Source organism: Salmo salar, chromosome ssa20, assembly GCF_905237065.1.
Source record: "Salmo salar chromosome ssa20, Ssal_v3.1, whole genome shotgun sequence".
Taxonomy (NCBI): domain Eukaryota; kingdom Metazoa; phylum Chordata; class Actinopteri; order Salmoniformes; family Salmonidae; genus Salmo; species Salmo salar.
In genome coordinates this window covers 41,412,322-41,431,754 of record NC_059461.1, presented here as the reverse complement: position 1 = coordinate 41,431,754, position 19,433 = coordinate 41,412,322, and positions in this window count along the sequence as shown.

Below are 19,433 nucleotides of genomic sequence, written 5' to 3'. Positions count from 1 at the left end.
CCAATCTGAGCAGTGTTGCACAGCTTAACCAAACACAGCCAGGGATCCCACGGTCAGTTCCAGGAGAGTGGGATGAGTAAAATACAGAAAAAAGACAGAGTGCCAATGAAAGGGAGGGAACGGGGACCGTGAAAGAGCAAAGGACAATGAAGCAAAGGACAGAGAAACAGAAAGATGCCATTGAGACAGAAAGATGCCACTTAGACAGAAAGATGCCATTGAAAGGTGCCATTGAGACAGAAAGATGCCATTGAGACAGAAAGATGCCATTGAGACAGAAAGATGCCATTGAAAGATGCCACTGAGACGGAAATATGCCATTGAAAGGTGCCATTGAGACAGCAAGATGCCATGGAGACAGAAAGATGCCATGGAGACAGAAAGATGCCATGGAGACAGAAAGATGCCATTGAGACAGAAAGATGCCATTGAAAGATGCCACTGACACAGAAAGATGCCATTGAAAGATGATATTGAGACAGAAAGATGCCATTGAAAGATGCCATTGAGACAGAAAGATGCCATTGAGACAGAAAGATGCCATTGAGACAGAAAGATGCCATTGAAAGATGCCACTGAGACAGAAAGATGCCATTGAAAGATGATATTGAGACAGAAAGATGCCATTTAAAGATGCCATTGAGACAGAAAGATGCCATTGAGACAGAAAGATGCCATTGAGACAGAAAGATCCCAGTGAAAGATGCCATTGAGACAGAAAGATGCCATTGAAAGATGATATTGAGACAGAAAGATGCCATTTAAAGATGCCATTGAGACAGAAAGATGCCATTGAGACGGAAAGATGCCATTGAAAGGTGCCATTGAGACAGAAAGATGCCATTGAGACAGAAAGATGCCATTGAGACAGAAAGATGCCTTTGAAAGATGCCATTGAGACAGAAAGATGCCATTGAAAGATGCCATTGAGACAGAAAGATGCCATTGAAAGATGCCATTGAGACAGAAAGATGCCATTGAAAGATGCCACTGACACAGAAAGATGCCATTGAAAGATGATATTGAGACAGAAAGATGCCATTGAAAGATGCCATTGAGACAGAAAGATGCCATTGAGACAGAAAGATGCCATTGAGACAGAAAGATGCCATTGAAAGATGCCACTGAGACAGAAAGATGCCATTGAAAGATGATATTGAGACAGAAAGATGCCATTTAAAGATGCCATTGAGACAGAAAGATGCCATTGAGACAGAAAGATGCCATTGAGACAGAAAGATGCCATTGAAAGATGCCACTGAGACAGAAAGATGCCATTGAAAGATGATATTGAGACAGAAAGATGCCATTTAAAGATGCCATTGAGACAGAAAGATGCAATTGAGACGGAAAGATGGAATTGAGACAGAAAGATGCCATTGAGACAGAAAGATGCCATTGAGACAGAAAGATGCCATTGAGACAGAAAGATGCCATTGAAAGGTGCCATTGAGACAGAAAGATGCCATTGAAAGATGCCATTGAGACAGAAAGATGCCATTGAAAGATGCCATTGAGACAGAAAGATGGCATTGAGACAGAAAGTTGCCATTGAGACAGAAAGATGCCATTGAAAGGTGCCATTGAGACAGAAAGATGCCATTGAAAGATGATATTGAGACAGAAAGATGCCATTGCCATGATTGCAACAGACAGTTCAAAATGGTGACTATACAGTATAAGACGTTAACCACTCTTGGCTCGTCTCTCTGTCTCTTTTCCCTGAGTCAATGGGACCAGACCAGGTGTGTTCAAATCAAAAACACAGTTTATTTGTCACCTGCGCCACAGTGAAATGCTTACTTACAGGCTCTAACCAATAGTGCAAAAAAGGTGTTAGGTGAACAATAGGTAAGTAAATAAATTAAACAACAGTAAAAAGACAGGCTATATACAGTAGCGAGGCTATAAAAGTAGCGAGGCTACAAACAGACACCGGTTAGTCAGGCTGATTGAGGTAGTATGTACATGTAGATATTGTTAAAGTGACTATGCATATATGATGAACAGAGAGTAGCAGTAGCGTAAAAGAGGGGTTGGCGGGTGGTGGGTGGCAGGACACAATGCAGATAGCCCGGTTAGCCAATGTGCGGGAGCACTGGTTGGTCGGCCCAATTGAGGTAGTATGTACATGTCAGTGTGCTCAAGGAAGCAGGAGGGTCGAAGTCAGGCGCAAGAGACACAAGTCCGTGAACACACGTAATTTTAATAAATAATCCACACGTTGCCAAGAAAACAGGTAAGGCAGGGCAAAGCAACACAAATGCCAAAATAACAGCCCGCACACAGCGTAGGGACGCAGCCCAAAACACGCTGCCACAAAACCCACAGGCAGAGGGAAAAAAACCTGTAACCCAGAACAAACACCTGACAAAAAATAATCACGCACAAAGAACAACCTACACAGAACGACTAAATAACCCTCCCCCACTAATGAACTAATACTAAACAGGTGCCAACTAAACTAGACCTGACCAACAGAAAATAAAAGAGGATCGGTGGCAGCTAGTAGGCCGGCGAGCGCCGCCCGTGCGAGGAGGGGCGCCACCTTCCATCGATGTTGTGACAGTACCCCCCCCTTGACGCCGGCCCCCGCAGCGCGCCGACGCCGGCCTCGAGGACGCCCCGGAGGGCGAGGCGCAGGGCGATCCGGATGGAGGCTGTGGAACTCCCGAATCAGCGATGGGTCCAAAATGTCCTCCACCGGTACCCAGCACCTCTCCTCCGGACCGTACCCTTCCCAGTCCACGAGGTATTGCAGGCCCCTTATCCGGCGCCTGGAGTCCAAGATGGACCGGACTGTGTACGCCGGGGCCCCCCCGATGTCCATGGGGGGCAGAGGGACCTCCTGTACCTCAGTGTCCTGCAGCGGACCAGCTACCACCGGCCTGAGGAGAGACACGTGAAACGAGGGGTTAATACGATAATAAGAGGGAAGCTGTAACCTGTAACACACCTCGTTTATTCTCCTCAGGACTTTAAATGGCCCCACTAACCGCGGACCCAGTTTCCGGCAGGGCAGGCAGAGGGGCAGGTTCCGGGTTGAGAGCCAGACTCTCTCCCCCGGGGTAAACACGGGGGCCTCACTGCGGCGACGGTCTGCGCTCTCCTTCTGTCGTCCCCTGGCCCGTTCAATGGATTCTTGAACAGCGTTCCAGGTCTCCCTAGAGCGCTGGACCCAGTCCTCTACCGCAAGGGCCTCCGTCTGGCTCTGATGCCAGGGCACCAGGACCGGCTGGTAACCCAACACACACTGGAAAGGCGACAGGTTGGTAGAGGAGTGGCAGAGAGAGTTCTGGGCCATCTCGGTCCATGGCACGAACCTCGCCCACTCCCCTGGCCGGTCCCGGCAGTAGGACCGCAGAAACCTGCCCATATCCTGATGAATCCCCTCTACCTGCCCATTACTCTCGGGGTGAAAACCTGAGGTCAAACTAACCGAAACCACCAGTCGCTCCATAAACGCCCGCCACACCCGGGACGTGAACTGGGGACCTCGATCAGAGACGATGTCCTCAGGCACCCCGTAGTGCCGGAAGACGTGGGTGAATAGAGCCTCCGCAGTCTGCAGGGCCGTAGGAAGACCGGGTAAAGGGAGCAGATGGCAGGACTTAGAGAACCGATCCACAACGACCTGGATCGTGGTGTTCCCCTGAGGCGGCGGGAGATTGGTGAGGAAATCCACCGACAGGTGGGACCATGGTCGCTGTGGAACGGGGAGGGGCTGTAATTTCCCTCTAGGCAGGTGCCTAGGAGCCTTACACTGGGCGCACACCGAACAGGAGGAGACATAGCTCCTCACATCTTTCACCAAGGCGGGCCACCAGTATTTCCCACTAAGACCCCACACCGTCCGCTCAATCCCTGGGTGACCCGAGGAGGGTAACGTGTGCGCCCACCGGATCAACCGATCACGGACACAGAGCGGGACGTACTTATGACCCACGGGACCTTGAGGGGGAGTAGGCTCCGCCCGTAACGCCCGCTCGATGTCCGCATCCACCTCCCAGAACACCGGTGCCACTAAGCAGGAGGCTGGAAGTATGGGAGTGGGATCGGTGGACCGTTCCTCGGTGTCATGGAGACGAGACAGTGCGTCAGCCTTAGTGTTCCGGGAACCTGGGATGTACGAGATCGTAAACTGAAATCTCGTAAAGAACATCGCCCACCTGGCTTGACGAGGGTTCAGTCTCCTCGCTGCCCGGATGTTCTCCAGGTTATGGTGGTCGGTCCAGATGAGAAAAGGGTGTCGCGCCCCCTCAAGCCAATGTCTCCACACCTTCAGGGCTCTTACCACAGCCAGCAACTCCCTGTCCCCCACATCATAGTTACGCTCCGCCGGGCTCAGCTTCTTAGAGAAGAAAGCACAGGGGCGAAGCTTCGGGGGCGCGCCCGAGCGCTGTGATAGCACGGCTCCCACCCCAGCCTCAGACGCGTCCACCTCCACTATGAATGGCAAAGAGGGATCCGGGTGCGCCAGCACTGGAGCATCGGTAAACAGAGCCTTCAGCCGACTAAAAGCCCTGTCCGCCTCCACCGACCACCGCAACCGCACCGGGCCCCCCTTCATCAGTGAGTTAATGGGAGCCGCCACCTGCCCAAAGCCCCGGATAAACCTCCGGTAGTAATTGGCAAACCCCAAGAACCGCTGCACCTCCTTCACCGTGGTGGGAGTCGGCCAATTACGCACGGCCGAAATGCGGTCACATTCCATCACCACCCCGGATGTGGAATTGCGATACCCAAGGAAAGAGACGGCTTGTTTGGAGAATTCACATTTCTCAGCCTTGACGTACAGGTCATGCTCCAACAGTCGCCCAAGCACTTTGCGTACCAGAGACACATGCGCGGCGCGGGTGGGGGAGTAGATCAGAATGTCGTCGATGTACACCACCACACCCTGACCTAGCAGGTCCCGGAGAATCTCGTCCACAAAGGATTGGAAGACTGCGGGAGCATTCTTTAACCCATACGGCATGACGAGGTACTCATAATGGCCAGATGTGGTATTAAATGCAGTTTTCCACTCGTCCCCCTCTCGGATACTCACCAAATTGTATGCGCTCCTGAGATCCAGTTTCGTGAAGAAGCGCGCCCCGTGAAATGACACCACTGCCGTGGCGATGAGAGGTAGCGGGTAACTGAACCCCACAGTGATGGAATTTAGACCTCTATAGTCAATGCACGGGCGCAACCCCCCCTCCTTTTTCTTCACGAAAAAGAACCTCGAGGAGACGGATGATTTGGATGGCCGAATGTATCCCTGCCTCAAGGACACAGTGACGTATGTTTCCATAGCCACTGTCTCCTCCTGAGACAGGGGATACACGTGACTCCGGGGAAGTGTAGTGTTCACCTGGAGGTTTATCGCACAGTCTCCTCGTCAATGAGGTGGTAATTGAGTCGCCTTCGTTTTACTGAAGGCTATAGCCAAATCGGCATACTCTGAGGGAATGTGCACGGTAGAGACTTGGTCTGGACTCTCCACCATCGTCGCACCGATGGAAACCCCTATACATCTGCCCGAGCATTCCTTCGACCACCCCTTAAGAGCCATCTGTCTCCACGAAATCTTAGGGTTGTGAGTGTCTAGCCAGGGGATCCCGAGCGCCACCGGAAATCAGAATCAATGAGAAAGCGGCGGATACTCTCCTCATGACACTTACCATGACCAGTTGCACAGTGACCTCCCTGACCAGCCCTGACCCTAGTGGTCGACTGTCTAAGGCGTGCACAGGGAAGGGTTGGTCTAACTGAACCAGGGGAATCCCTAACTTACTGGTGACCCCACGGTCCATAAAACTCCCCGATGCGCCTGAATCGACTAGCGCCTTAAGCCGGGAGTGAGGGGAAAATTCAGGGAAGGAAACTAACACATACATATGACTGACAGGGGGCTCTGGGTGAGACTGGTGCTGACTCACCTGAACAACTAAATAACCCTCCCCCACTAATGAACTAATACTAAACAGGTGCCAACTAAACTAGACCTGACCAACAGAAAATAAAACAGGATCGGTGGCAGCTAGTAGGCCGGCGACGACGACCGCCGAGCGCAGCCCGGGCGAGGAGGGGCGCCACCTTCCGTCGATGTTGTGACAGTACATGAATGTATAGTTAAAGTGACTATGCATATATGATAAACAGAGAGTAGCAGCAGCGTAAAAAGAGGGGTTGGGGGGCACACAATGCAAATAGTCCGGGTAGCCATTTGATTACCTGTTCAGGAGTCTTATGGCTTGGGGGTAAAAACTGTTTAGAAGCCTTTTTGTCCTAGACTTGGCACTCCGGTACCGCTTGCCATGCGGTAGTAGAGAGAACAGTCTATGACTGGGGTGGCTGGGGTCTTTGACAATTTTTAGGGCCTTCCTCTGACACCGCCTGGTGTAGAGGTCCTGGATGGCAGGCAGCTTAGCCCCAGTGATGTACTGGGCCGTACGCACTACCCTCTGTAGTGCCTTGCGGTCAGAGGCCGAGTAATTGCCGTGCCAGGCAGTGATGCAACCAGTCAGGATGCTCTCGATGTTGCAGCTGTAGAACTTTTTGAGGATCTGAGGACCCATGCCAAATCTTTTTAGTTTCCTGAGGGGGAATAGGCTTTGTCGTGCCCTCTTCACGACTGTCTTGGTGTGTTTGGACCATTCAAGTTTGTTGTTGATGTGGACACGAAGGATCTTGAAGCTCTCAACCTGCTCCACTACAGCCTCGTCGATGAGAATGGGGGCGTGCTCGGTCCTCCTTTTCCTGTAGTCCACAATCATCTCCTTAGTCTTGGTTATGTTGAGGGATAGGTTGTTATTCTGGCACCACACGGCCAGGTCTCTGACCTCCTCCCAATAGGCTGTCTCATCGTTGTCTGTGATCAGGCCTACCACTGTTGTGTCGTCTGCAAACTTAATGATGGTGTTGGAGTCGTGCCTGGCCATGCAGTCGTGGGTGAACAGGGAGTACAGGAGGGGACTGAGCTCTCACCCCTGTGGAGCTCCAGTGTTGAGGATGAGTGTGGCAGATGTGTTGCTACCTACCCTCACCACCTGGGGGCGGCCCGTCAGGAAGTCCAGGATCCAGTTGCAGAGGGAGGTGTTTTGTCCCAGGATCCTTAGATTAGTAATGAGCTTTGAGGATACTATGGTGTTGAACGCTGAGCTGTAGTCAATGAATAGCATTCTCACATAAGTGTTCCTTTTGTCCAAGTGGGAAAGGGCAGTGTGGAGTGCAAAAGAGATTGCATCATCTGTGGATCTGTTTGGGCAGTATGCCAATTGGAGTGGGTCTGGGGTTTCTGGGATAATGGTGTTGATGTGAGCCATTACCAACGTTTCAAAGCACTTCATGGCTACGGACGTGAGTGCTACGGGTCTGTAGTCACTTAGGCAGGTTGCCTTTGTGTTCTTGGGCACAGGGACTACGGTGGTCTGCTTGAAACATGTTGGTATTACAGACTCAAATCAGGGACATGTTGAAAATGTCAGTGAAGATACCTGCCAGTTGGTCAGCACATGCCCGGAGCACACGTCCTCGTAATCCGTCTGGCCCCGCAGCCTTGTGTATGTTGACCTGTTTAAAGGTCTTACTCACGTCGGCTACGGAGAGCGTGATCACACAGTCATCCGGAACAGCTGATGCTCTCATGCATGCCTCAGTGTTGCTTACCTCGAAGCGAGCATAGAATTGATTTAGCTCGTCTGGTAGGCTCGTGTCACTGGGCAGCTCGCAGCTGTGCTTCCCTTTGTAGTCTGTAATAGTTTGCAAGCACTGCCACATAAGACAAGCGTCAGAGTAGTATGATTAAATCTAAGCCCTGTATTGACGCTTTGCCTGTTTGATGATTCGTTGCAGGGCATAGCAGGATTTCTTGTAAGCTTCCAGGTTAGAGTCCCGCATCTTGAAAGCGGTAGCTCTACCCTTTAGCTCAGTGAGAATGTTGCCTGTAATCCACGGCTTCTGGTTGGGGTATGTACGTACAGTCACTGTGGGGACAACGTCCTCGATGCACTTATTGATAAAGCCAGTGATTGATGTGGTGTACTCCTCAATGCCATCGGAAGAATCCCGGAACATGTTCCAGTCTGTGATAGCAAAACAGTCCTGTAGTTTAGCATCTGCTTCATCTGACCACTTTTTTTATAGACCGAGTCACTGGTGCTTCCTTCTTTCATTTTTGCTTGTAAGCAGGAATCAGGAGGATATAGTTGTGGTCGGATTTACCAAATGGAGGACGAGGGAGAGCTTTGTACGCGTCTCTGTGTGTGAGCACAGGAGATCTAGAATTTTTTTCCCCTCTGGTTGCTCATTTAACATGTTGATAGAAATTTGGTAGAACTGATTTAAGTTCCCCGCATTAAAGTCTCCGGCCACTAGGAGCGCCACCTCTGGGTGAGTGGTTTCCTGTTTGCTTATTCCCTTATACAGCTGACTGAGTGCGGTCTTAGCGCCAGCATCTGTCTGTGGTGGTAAATAAACAGCCACGAAAAGTGTTATGTCAAGTAGGAAGTGTATTGGACAGTGAAGTATTTCCTGTACATTCTCAATAGTCATATTTGACCCCTTGCCTATTTTAGCTGGCTTTCTCTGAGTGTAACGGCTGTTATAGAGAGGGGACAAAGTGCAGCGTGGTGAATGTTCATGATTTTATTTCACTATGAAACACTCAAACAAAATAACAAAACGAAAACAAGCCAACAGTACTGTCAGGTACAGAAAACTAAACAGAAAACAACTACCCACAAACACAGGTGGGAAAAGGCTGCCTAAGTATGATTCCTAATCAGAGACAACGATAGACTCTGATTAGGAACCATACTCGGCCCAAAACAAAGAAATACAAAACATAGAATGCCCACCCCACACCCTGACCTAACAAAATAGAGAAATAACCCGTCTCTCTCAGGTCAGGGCGTGACACTGAGTATGTTTTCTCAATGTTGAATGAAGATACTGCAGTACATAGTGATATGTTAACAATGGTTTGATGAAAGTTTGTTTAAAATAAAATGGAATAAGCATAAACAAGTCAAACGTTAGTGGTTTAAAACACAAAATTGGCAAAACACAGCATTTGAAGCTCAAGGTTGAGTTTGGCATGAGCTGCTTTTTAAATAAAAGTGTCTTTCACCTTGGCTAACACTCCTACATACACAACTCATACATGCACGTTGAAACACACGCACACACGCATGCATGCGCACACACACATTTCCCAATGGCGCTTGTCTAAGCCTCTGGAGTAAGGCTCACTTTTCAACACTGCTAACTGACCAACAGAATAAATCATTCTAACCATGGAAAATGTTTGAATATGTTGTTTGTTGTTGGGTCACTATTTATCCCACACAGATGGCAGACATAGTTTCATTGATTTAATTGAATCCAAAGGTAAAACATATTTACCTTACAAATATGCGCATTGAGAGTAGGAAATGCACTCCACAATTTAACATCATTATTATTATTAAAACGTGAGGTGCACATTGTTCAGTTTTGATTTAATAGCACCCAAGTCCTCTTTATACTATGCATCTATTTTCTGATTTGACAGATCTAACACCACTATATGTGAAAAACATAAACAAATGCCCAATCTTCCCTCCCTCTTTCTCCCTTCCACATGCATTCAGTTCCCTCCAAATCCCATCCCTGAATCGCTGACATGAAAACAGGCAGATTATGTCAAGCTCTATTCAAGATTATAAACTGGGTGGTTCGAGCTCTGAATGCTGATTGGCTGAAAGCCGAGGTATATCAGACCGTATACCACGGGTATGACAAAACATTTATTTTTACTGCTCTAATTACGTTGGTAACCAGTTTATAATAGCAATCAGGCACCTCTGTGTTTGTGGTATATTGCCAATATCCAGGCACTCCACGTTGCGTCACGCGAACGAACAGCCCTTAGCCATGGTATATGGTCCCGTGTGGCTCAGTTGGTAGAGCATGGTGTTTGCAACGCCAGGGTTGTGGGTTCGATTCCCACGGGGGACCAGTACGGGAAAGAAAATGTATGAAATGTATGCATCCACTACTGTAAATCGCTCTGGATTAGAGCGTCTGCTAAATGACTAAAATGTAAATGTATATTGGCCATATACCACACCCCCTCGGGCCTTATTGCTTAATAACGATGATGGTTATTCATGTAGTAATAGAATAGTACGAGTAACAAGAAAGTAAATGCAATTAGATTTTGTTTTCAGACTGTTTCACTCTTGAACCTGTTGATGTAGATTGTGGAGTTGCTCCTTCTTTGTTCTGTCTTTTTCTTTCTCTCTTTCTGTCTGGGTGGGTTCCTTCCTACACTCACTTTCCACCTCATACCCCCTCCCTCTTTTCATCAGTGTTAAGTCCCTGATTTGTATTCTGTGATAACAGCCAGTATTAAGACACAAGCAGCCTCTTATAAAACAACATTTGCATGATGCATTCAGTGATTAGGGTGGGCGTCTGTTTTAATTGTCTTGTTTTGCCCCTGACTGGGGCTCTCACGCTGCTTCTCTGTGGACCCTTCTTATCCAATCACAAGTAGCACCCATTCACTCCAATTTCCCCCTCTATCCGTCCGTCCCTCCATCCCTCCAGCGTCTGTTTTTTATGTGTTTGACTAGGTAAGGAGTCATTTTATTAGGTACACCATCCCGTTCACGAAAATAGTTCACTCCTACAGATAGTGAGTCACCTTGTTTGCTATATAAAGCAGACAGAAATGCATCTTAACATTCAGTTACTGTTCGAATGAACGTTAGAATGGGCTAAACGAGTGACCTAAACAACTTTGAGAGTGGTATGATCCCTGGCGTCACTTCCAGTATCTCAGAAACAGACTGCCTCCTGGGCTTTTCATTGCACAACAGTGTCTAGGGTTTACAGAGAATGGTGTGACAAACAAAAAACATCCAGTCAGCAGGACACCTGTGGGCAAAAATAGCTAGTTGAGGAGAGGTCGAAGGAGAATGGCAAGAATCGTGCAAGCTAACAGGGGGGCCACAAACAGACAAGCAACGGCACAGTACAACAGTGGTGTGCAGAACAGCATCTCGGAATGCTCAACTCGTCGGCCCTTGTCACGGATGGGCAGCAGATGACCACACCAGGTTCCAGCAGATGACCACATCAGGTTCTACTTCTATCAGCTAAAAACAAGAAGTGGCTCAAGGGGGCACACAATCACCAACACTGGACAATTGAGGAGTGAAAAAAACACTGCCACGGTTCTTATTGCATCATGCTGATGGCAGAGACAGGATTTGGTGTAAGCAGCATGAGTTTGTGGCCCCATTCTGATTGGTGCCAACGGTACAATGCAAATAGTCTGGGTAGCCATTTGATTAGATGATCAGGAGTCTTATGGCTTTGGGGTAGAAGCTGTTTAGAAGCCTCTTGGACCTAGACTTGGCGCTCCGGTACTGCTTGCCATGCGGTAGCAGAGAGAACAGTCTATGACTAGGGCGGCTGGAGTCTTTGACAATTTTTAGGGCCTTCCTCTGACACCGCCTGGTATAGAGGTCCTGGATGGCAGGAAGCTTGGCCCCAGTGATGTACTGGGCCGTACGCAATACCCTCTGTAGTGCCTTGCGGTTGGTGGCCAAGCAGTTGCCATACCAAGAAGTGATGCAACCAGTCAGGATGCTCTCGAAGGTGCAGCTGTAGAACCTTTTGAGGATCTGAGGACCCATGCCAAATCTTTTCAGTCTCCCGAGGGGGAATAGGTTTTGCCACGACTGTCTTGGTGTGCTTGGACCATGTTAGTTTGAGCTTGAAGCTCTCAACCTACTCCACTACAGCCCAGTCGATGAGAATGGGGGGTGCTCGGTCCTCTTTTTCCTGTAGTCCACAATCATCTCCTTGGTCTTGATCACGTTGAGGGAGAGGTTGTTGTCCAGGCACCATTTGGCCAGGTCTCTGACCTCCTCCCTATAGGCTGTCTCGTCATTGTCGGTGATCAGGCCTACCACTGTTGTGTCATCGACAAACTTAATGGTGGTGTTGGAGTCGTACCTGGCCGTGCAGTCATGAGTGAACAGGGAGTACAGGAGGGGACTGAGCACTCACCCCTGAGGGCCCCCTGTGTTGAGGATCAGCATGGCGGATGTATTGTTACCTACCTTTTCCACCTGGGGCGGCCCGTCAGAAAGTCCAGGATTCAGTTGCAGAGGGAGGTGTTTAGTCCCAGGGTCCTTAGCTTATTGATGAGCTTTGAGGGCACTATGGTGTTGAACGCTGAGCTGTAGTCAATGAATAGCATTCTCACATAGCATTCTCACATTTGTCCAGGTGGGAAAGGGCAGTGTGGAGTGCAATAGAGATTGCATCATCTGTGGATCTGTTAGTGCAGTATGTAAATTGGAGTGGGTCTAGGGTTTCTGGGATAATGGTGTTGTTGTGAGCCATGACCAGCCTTTCAAAGCACTTCATGGCTACAGACGTGAGTGCTACTGGTCAGTAGTCATTGAGGCAGGTCACCTTAGTGTTATTGGGCACAGGGACTATGGGGGTCTGCTTAAAACATGTTGGTATTACAGACTCGGACAGGGAGAGGTTGAAAATGTCAGTGAAGACACTTGCCTGTTGATCAGCGCATGCTGGCAATACACGTTCTCGTAATCCATCTGGCCCTGCGGCCCTGTGAATGTTGACCTGTTTAAAGGTCTTACTCACATCGGCTGCAGAGAGCGTGATCACACAGTCTTCCGGAACAGCTGGTGCTCTCATGCATGTTTCAGTGTTATTTGCCTCGAAGCGAGCCTAGAAGTAGTTTTGCTCGTCTGGTAGGCTAGTGTCACAGGGCAGCTCTCGGCTGTGCCTCCCTTTGTAGTCTGTAATGGTTTGCAAGCCCTGCCACATCCGTCAAGCGTCAGAGCTGGTGTAGTACAATTTGATCTTAGTCCTGTTTTGAAGCTTTGTCTGTTTGATGGTTCATCGGAGGGCATAGCGGGATTTCTTATAAGGTTCCGGGTTAGAGTCCCGTTCCTTGAAAGCGGCAGCTCTAGCCTTTAGCTTAGTGCGGATGTTGCCTGTAATCCATGTCTTCTGGTTGGGGTATGTACGTACAGTCACTGTGGGGCCGATGTCCTCGATGCATTTATTGATGTGGTGTACTCCTCAATGCCATCGGAGGAACATATTCCAGTCTGTGCTAGCAAAACAGTCCTGTAGCTTAGCATCTGCTTCATCTGACCACTTTTTTATTGATCGAGGCACTGGTGCGTCCTGCTTTCATTTTTGCTTGTAAGCAGGAATCAGGAGGATAGAATTATGGTCAGATTTGCCAAGTGGAGGGCATGGGAGAGCTTTGTATGCGTGTCTGTGTGTGGCGTAAAGGTGGTCCAGAGCTTTTTTTCCTCTGGTTGCACATTTAACATGCTGATAGAAATTTGGTAAAACGGATTTATGTATCCCTAGATTAAAGTCCTTGGCCACCAGGAGCGCCGCCTCTGGTGAGCGTTTTCCTGTTTGCTTATGGCGGAATACAGCTCATTGAGTGTGGTCTTAGTGCCAGCATTAGTCTGTGGTGGTATGTAGACAGCTACGAAATATACAGATGAAAACTCTCTAGTTAGATAGTGGGGTCTACAGTTTATCATGAGATACTCTACCTCAGGCGAGCAAAACCTAGAGACTAGAGCTGTTATTTACAGAAATGCATAGTCCGCGACCCGTTGTCTTACCAGACACCGCTGTTCTATCCTGCCGATACAGCATATAACCAGCCAGCTGTATGTTGATAATGTCGTTGTTGTCATGACGTGGCCTCTTTGGGTACAGGAAGGACAGTTGACCCCCTCCCCTTTGTACCATTCCCCAACCTACCTTCCCCCCAACCCAGGCCCTGTGTGAAAGGGTTGTAAAAACCATAAGAGGAGAATCTCCTACCACATGTTTCATAGAGAGACAACGGAAATTCTTCCAACTCATAGAATTGGAGAACCGAGCGACATGTGTGTTCGGGAGAAGGTATGGAAGATTGGTGAAGAATCCAGCTACGAACTGGTCCGCTTGGTACAATTTTGTGATACTCAGAAGAGACAATATAGCCATATTACCATAAAACTGTTTATATAATAGCCTCAGCTTGAGACTTGCATCATAATGGTTGTATAGAATGTATTAATAAGGATAAAGCTTTTGTAATACATTGAGATGCTATGTACTGATGTAATGTGATAGAATTGTATTTCTGTAACCAAGTCTAACTCAGTCATAGGCACGCCCCCAGGGACACATACAGGACCAGGCATCATTTGACAAGCCTGTTCAAGGGTCACTATAAAACCCACCCTGATTTACATTTCTTTAGACCAGGCCTCCACTCCATGGCCAATAGGTTTTACCATCCAATTCCTCTACTGAAAGTGAACTACACCACGTGGTTAACTTTTAGACTATCGAGACCGACAGAATAAGAACAAGTCTTTGATATTAATTATTAGTCTGCAGCTAAGTAAATTATATCATCGAACGCGAAGACCAACGAAACATCCATTCTATGACGACGTTAATGAATGTCGCTCTGAAAGATCCATCCTAACCGAGAGAGAGAGAAAGAGAGAACGCGGACAAAACTCTCCAACAAGGATCCCAATGACACACTGAGCGTAAATATATATTTATTGCAATTGTTCCCGAATGAGTGAGCGTTCATGTGCAAAGGATTAGCATATCAATTGTTAATATTAATGAACTCTGTGTGCCACAGCTGACCTTTTATGATCCATTGTTCAACAGGCCGACCTGCCTGTTTAGCCCACAAGGGCACATTCCTCTACCAATCCTTTGTGACGATAATTACTGTTTGTATGTTTTCTGTTAATTACTTAGTGTAGTAAATAAATGATTTTAAGACAATTGATGTATGGATGATTTTAGTAAAGACTGGGTTCGTGCAGATACAACAATTTACGACGTTTGGAATGAGACTGAACACGAGGTAAAATACACCATTTAAACCAGAAGATAATCGGCCTATATTATAATAAAGGAAAGTTATATTAGGAAAATTATAACTTTGTAATCTGAATATTCTCCTTGGTGCCCCGATTTCCTAGTTAATTACAATTAAACGATTAATCAGTTTAATCGCGTGATAATAATTACAGGGAGTTAATTGATAAACATGTCTTCAGTTTAATGGTACTCCAAAGACACGACATCGTTCAGCCACAACTCTGTGAAGCATAAGATATTACAGTTGGTAGTTTAATCTTCTGCGTAGGTCATCGATTTTATTTCCAAAGATTGCTCGTTTGCTAGCAGAATGGAAGGAAGTGGGGGTTTATTCGGTCGCCTACGAGTTCTCAGAAGGCAGCCCGCCCTCCGGCCCCTTTTTTTCCGCCTTCTCTTCACGCAAATGACAGGGATCTGGGCATGTTCCCGGGAAAGCAGTATGTCGTTCACGTCGGGCTCGTCGGACTCGTTAAAAGGGAAAAAAAGGATTCTGCCAGTTCGTGGTGAGTAATCGCATTTCTGATGTCCAGAAGTTATTTTTGGTCATAAGAGACAGTAGCTGCAACATTACATACAAAATAAGTAAAATAAGTTACAAACACAAAATAAGTTACAAATAAGTTACAAACACAAAGAAACAAACAAAAAACACAATTGGTTAGGAATACGTAAAACGTCAGCCTTCTTCTCCGGCGCCATCTTGTACTTACGAACCAGTACGAGATGAACTGGCCACTGAGTGTATATGATTTGTTATGCTTTGATTATTGTCATTTTCAAACACACACACACCAAAGAAACCATTAATGCCACTATCTTCTGGCAGTAGTGTGAGTTTGTGCCCACCTGCATACGTGTGTCTGAAGCCTGCGGCGCTCTCAGCTCCTGCCATCCTAATTCAATAGAGAGCAAGCTGTTGACAGCATTGGCGAATGGCCACTCTCTTGGTGTGAACCCTTACTAAATGCATTATGGTGACAAGGCAGGGGACATCACAAAGGCCACTCTTCCATTAAGTGAAGAGTAGGAGGAACAACATCCTTTGAACTAAATGAAACATGGCCTTTGTGGTACAGTCCATTTCAGTAGGAGGAGATAGTGGCAGAAAATATCCCATTTCACATGAGTATCGCCACAAAGCCATCAGTTAAAAATGTATCTTAATCTATATCATTCTTAGACATCATGCAATGTTGTGGGAAATCAATCAAATGGAATTATTAGCACATATACATCTCTGAGAGAAGACAAGGAATAGATTGACCGCATCAAAGAATCATGGGCATTCCAAACCTCCAGGCTGTGATCCAGTTGATCTTCTGATGGTAAAGAAGTGCCGCTTGGTTCAACCTCCCCACGTAAATAGATATTGTATATGGCTCTGGTGATGATTAGTAAATGCTCTTCTGAGTCTCCGCTGTCCAAGCCTTCATTAGATGTGTACCCAGAGGCTTCACAATCAATAGTCCCTGGCTGCTCTGGGAGGACAGCAACAGCACCTCAACACTCAGCCTTTAGGACATTCATCTTCTGGACAGCTTTTTGCCATAGCAATACAGACAGGCATTTTTTATTTGTCTTATTTTTCCTTAACTGACCACGATATCAGTGATTGATTAATTACAATTGTATAAAATGTTATGATTATTGTAGAAAAATGTTTTGAATTTACAGTAATCCATAGACTTGATCAGCTACAGGTTATGTAGTGATAGATGGCACCAGAGACAGGTAGGTTCAAGTATTTGTATTTGTATTTATTAAGGATCCCCAAGGCAGCAGCTACTCTTCCTGGGGACCAGCAACATTAAGGCAGTTATATACAATTTCAAATATTACATGACATTATATTTCATAACAATTTTCACAGCACATGAAGTGTTTGCCCTCAGGCCACTACTCTACTACCAAATATTTACAATACAAAATCCATGTGTACGTGTGTGTAGAGTGCGTGTCTTATCATGTGTATGTTTAAGTGTGTGTCTGTGCCTGTGTGTGTGTCTCTTCACAGTCCCTGCTGTTCCATAAGGTGTATTTTTATCTGGTTTAAAAAAAAAATCTGATTCTACTGCTTGCATCACTTACCTGATGTGGAATAGAGATCCATGTAGTCATGGCTCTATGTAGTACTGTGCGCCTCCCATAGTCTGTTCTGGACTTTGGGATTGTGAAGAGACCTCTGGTGGAATGTCTTGTGGGGTATGTTGTGGTTCATCATCACATGAAGTAGGTCAATGCACTAGTTAGTTGATGGTTGTACTATGATAAAGCCGGATTAAAAATATATATCTTTTTATGTATCTCTGTGCTATATTTGGTTGCCCACTGTAGCATATGAGACATCCAACAAGGCCAACAACAGTCATTGTGTTGCGTAACATAATTACGTTTTTCACAGTCATGTTAATTACCAACACGAAAATGTTGGCCAAACATCCCATAAATTATTGTAGCAGGGGTCAGAGGACAGCCTGGCTCCAGACTGGCTCTTCAGAAGGAGAGCAATATGGTTGTATTGTTCTCATGTCATATCCAATTTACTCTGAAGTTTTTTCTTCACATGATCATTTAGAGAGGAACCAGAAGGGAACAAAACAACAAACGAATGTATCCTTTCTTCTTTTTTACTCCCTTATTAAGTGGATAAAATGGAGAGGGCCTCCACCTAGACAAAGCTCTGTTTTTCTGTGCGTTTGCCAAATAACCAATCAGTGGTGTAGAGGGTGGAGGCCCTCTTTTTCCACCTTTTGTGGAAAACATGTATTGAAGGATTAGGAAGTGTAAGGTTCATTGAAAGATTAGGAAGTGTAATATCAGTGTAAGGTTCCAAAAATCCCCCAAATTCTCAGATTTTCCAGAAATCCTGATTGAAGGATTCTGGAGTTCCTGCTTATTCCCTCCTGATTCTGGGAATTCCAAAAGGGTTTTCTGGAAAACCTGGGAATTGTCTTTTCCAAAAAGACACTGTCCTGAACTCAAAGCAATAGTGTCACATGTAGCCCCAATCTCTTAGCCTGGGGGCCAGTCTGTTTCTGCTCTCTAGCCAACTCCTGATGGAATCGTCATGACAATGACAATGAAGTAGGCAAAAGCACAAACAGATCTGGGACCAGGCTACCAATCTCTGATCTCAGAGCAAAATTGAGAGTGAATACTCCACATATAGCTCATTTTGAATCACAAACAGAAATATGCATCTCTCTAAAACACATTTATAGATGAGCTGGGGAGTCCTTCCCCTTTAACTCTTATCCCTCCAGACTGGAGTTATAGTTTGTTTACTACAGGATCCATCCCGCTCGTCTGCACAGCGTTTTATTCACGGCGCAGAGAGAGGAGCAGGGAAAGCCGTAACTTCTGAGTCCTATAAATGGACAAGGTAAGGGGATATAAATACAGGAGTCGGTAACTCAACACAGACAGGGCAATTCCATCTATCCTTCTGCAGCACGATTTATATCAGCAGAGCATTCTGGAGGCGAGCATAGAAATGGCGCATGTCCAGAAACACTAAGCTGCTGCCCTCAGCTGCTGAGCACCTTGGATAGTACAGAAAAACTGAGCTGCTGCCCTCGGCTGCTGAGCACCTTGGATAGTACAGAAACACTGAGCTGCTGCCCTCGGCTGCTGAGCACCTTGGATAGTACAGAAACACTGAGCTGCTGCCCTCGGGCTGCTGAGCACCTTGGATAGTACAGAAACACTGAGCTGCTGCCCTCGGCTGCTGAGCACCTTGGATAGTACAGAAACACTGAGCTGCTGCCCTCGGCTGCTGAGCACCTTGGATAGTAGAAACTGGTTACCAGACAGACTTATGCAGACCGATGAATGCATGCAAAATGCAGCAGGGCAGAATCCAAACAGACAACCAAATTCCTAGATTGTTAAATTAATAGGGAAAATGTATTTGAATGCATTGCTATATGAGAATTAAATGTTATGTGGGTATTGGGGGGGGGGGCATTCTAATAAAGACTGCAGTATAATTTGTAGTTTCCATAAAGTTTATCTATATGATTGAATTGGCACATTTCACTGTTTTGCATGGTATAGATATATAGGCCAATGCAGTAGATAGGCCTAATTTATACAGCTCATAATAATGGCCGGACCGGAGCAAATGTAATGGCATCAAACACCTGGAAACCATGTATTTGATATATTTGATACCATTCCACCTATTCCGCTCCAGTCATTACCACATCCCATTCTCCACATTTAAGGTGACACCAATCTACAGTGATGTGCAGGGTTGAAAAACATCAGTTCTTCAATGGGGTCTATGTGCAAAGAAGTGAAGAGGCGTGGTGTACGCACATGGGACCGTGCGGCTGGGCCCCTACTTGATGGCTGTTAGGTCAGGGGTCACCTTCACTGACAGCTGAAATTCAGGGACCACAAACAGCTCAGTGACGTCAGCCCTCCAGTGGGACCTCCACGTGAGCCTGAACAACCGTTTTGACAACTTTTAATTAAATTCTGCAATCGTA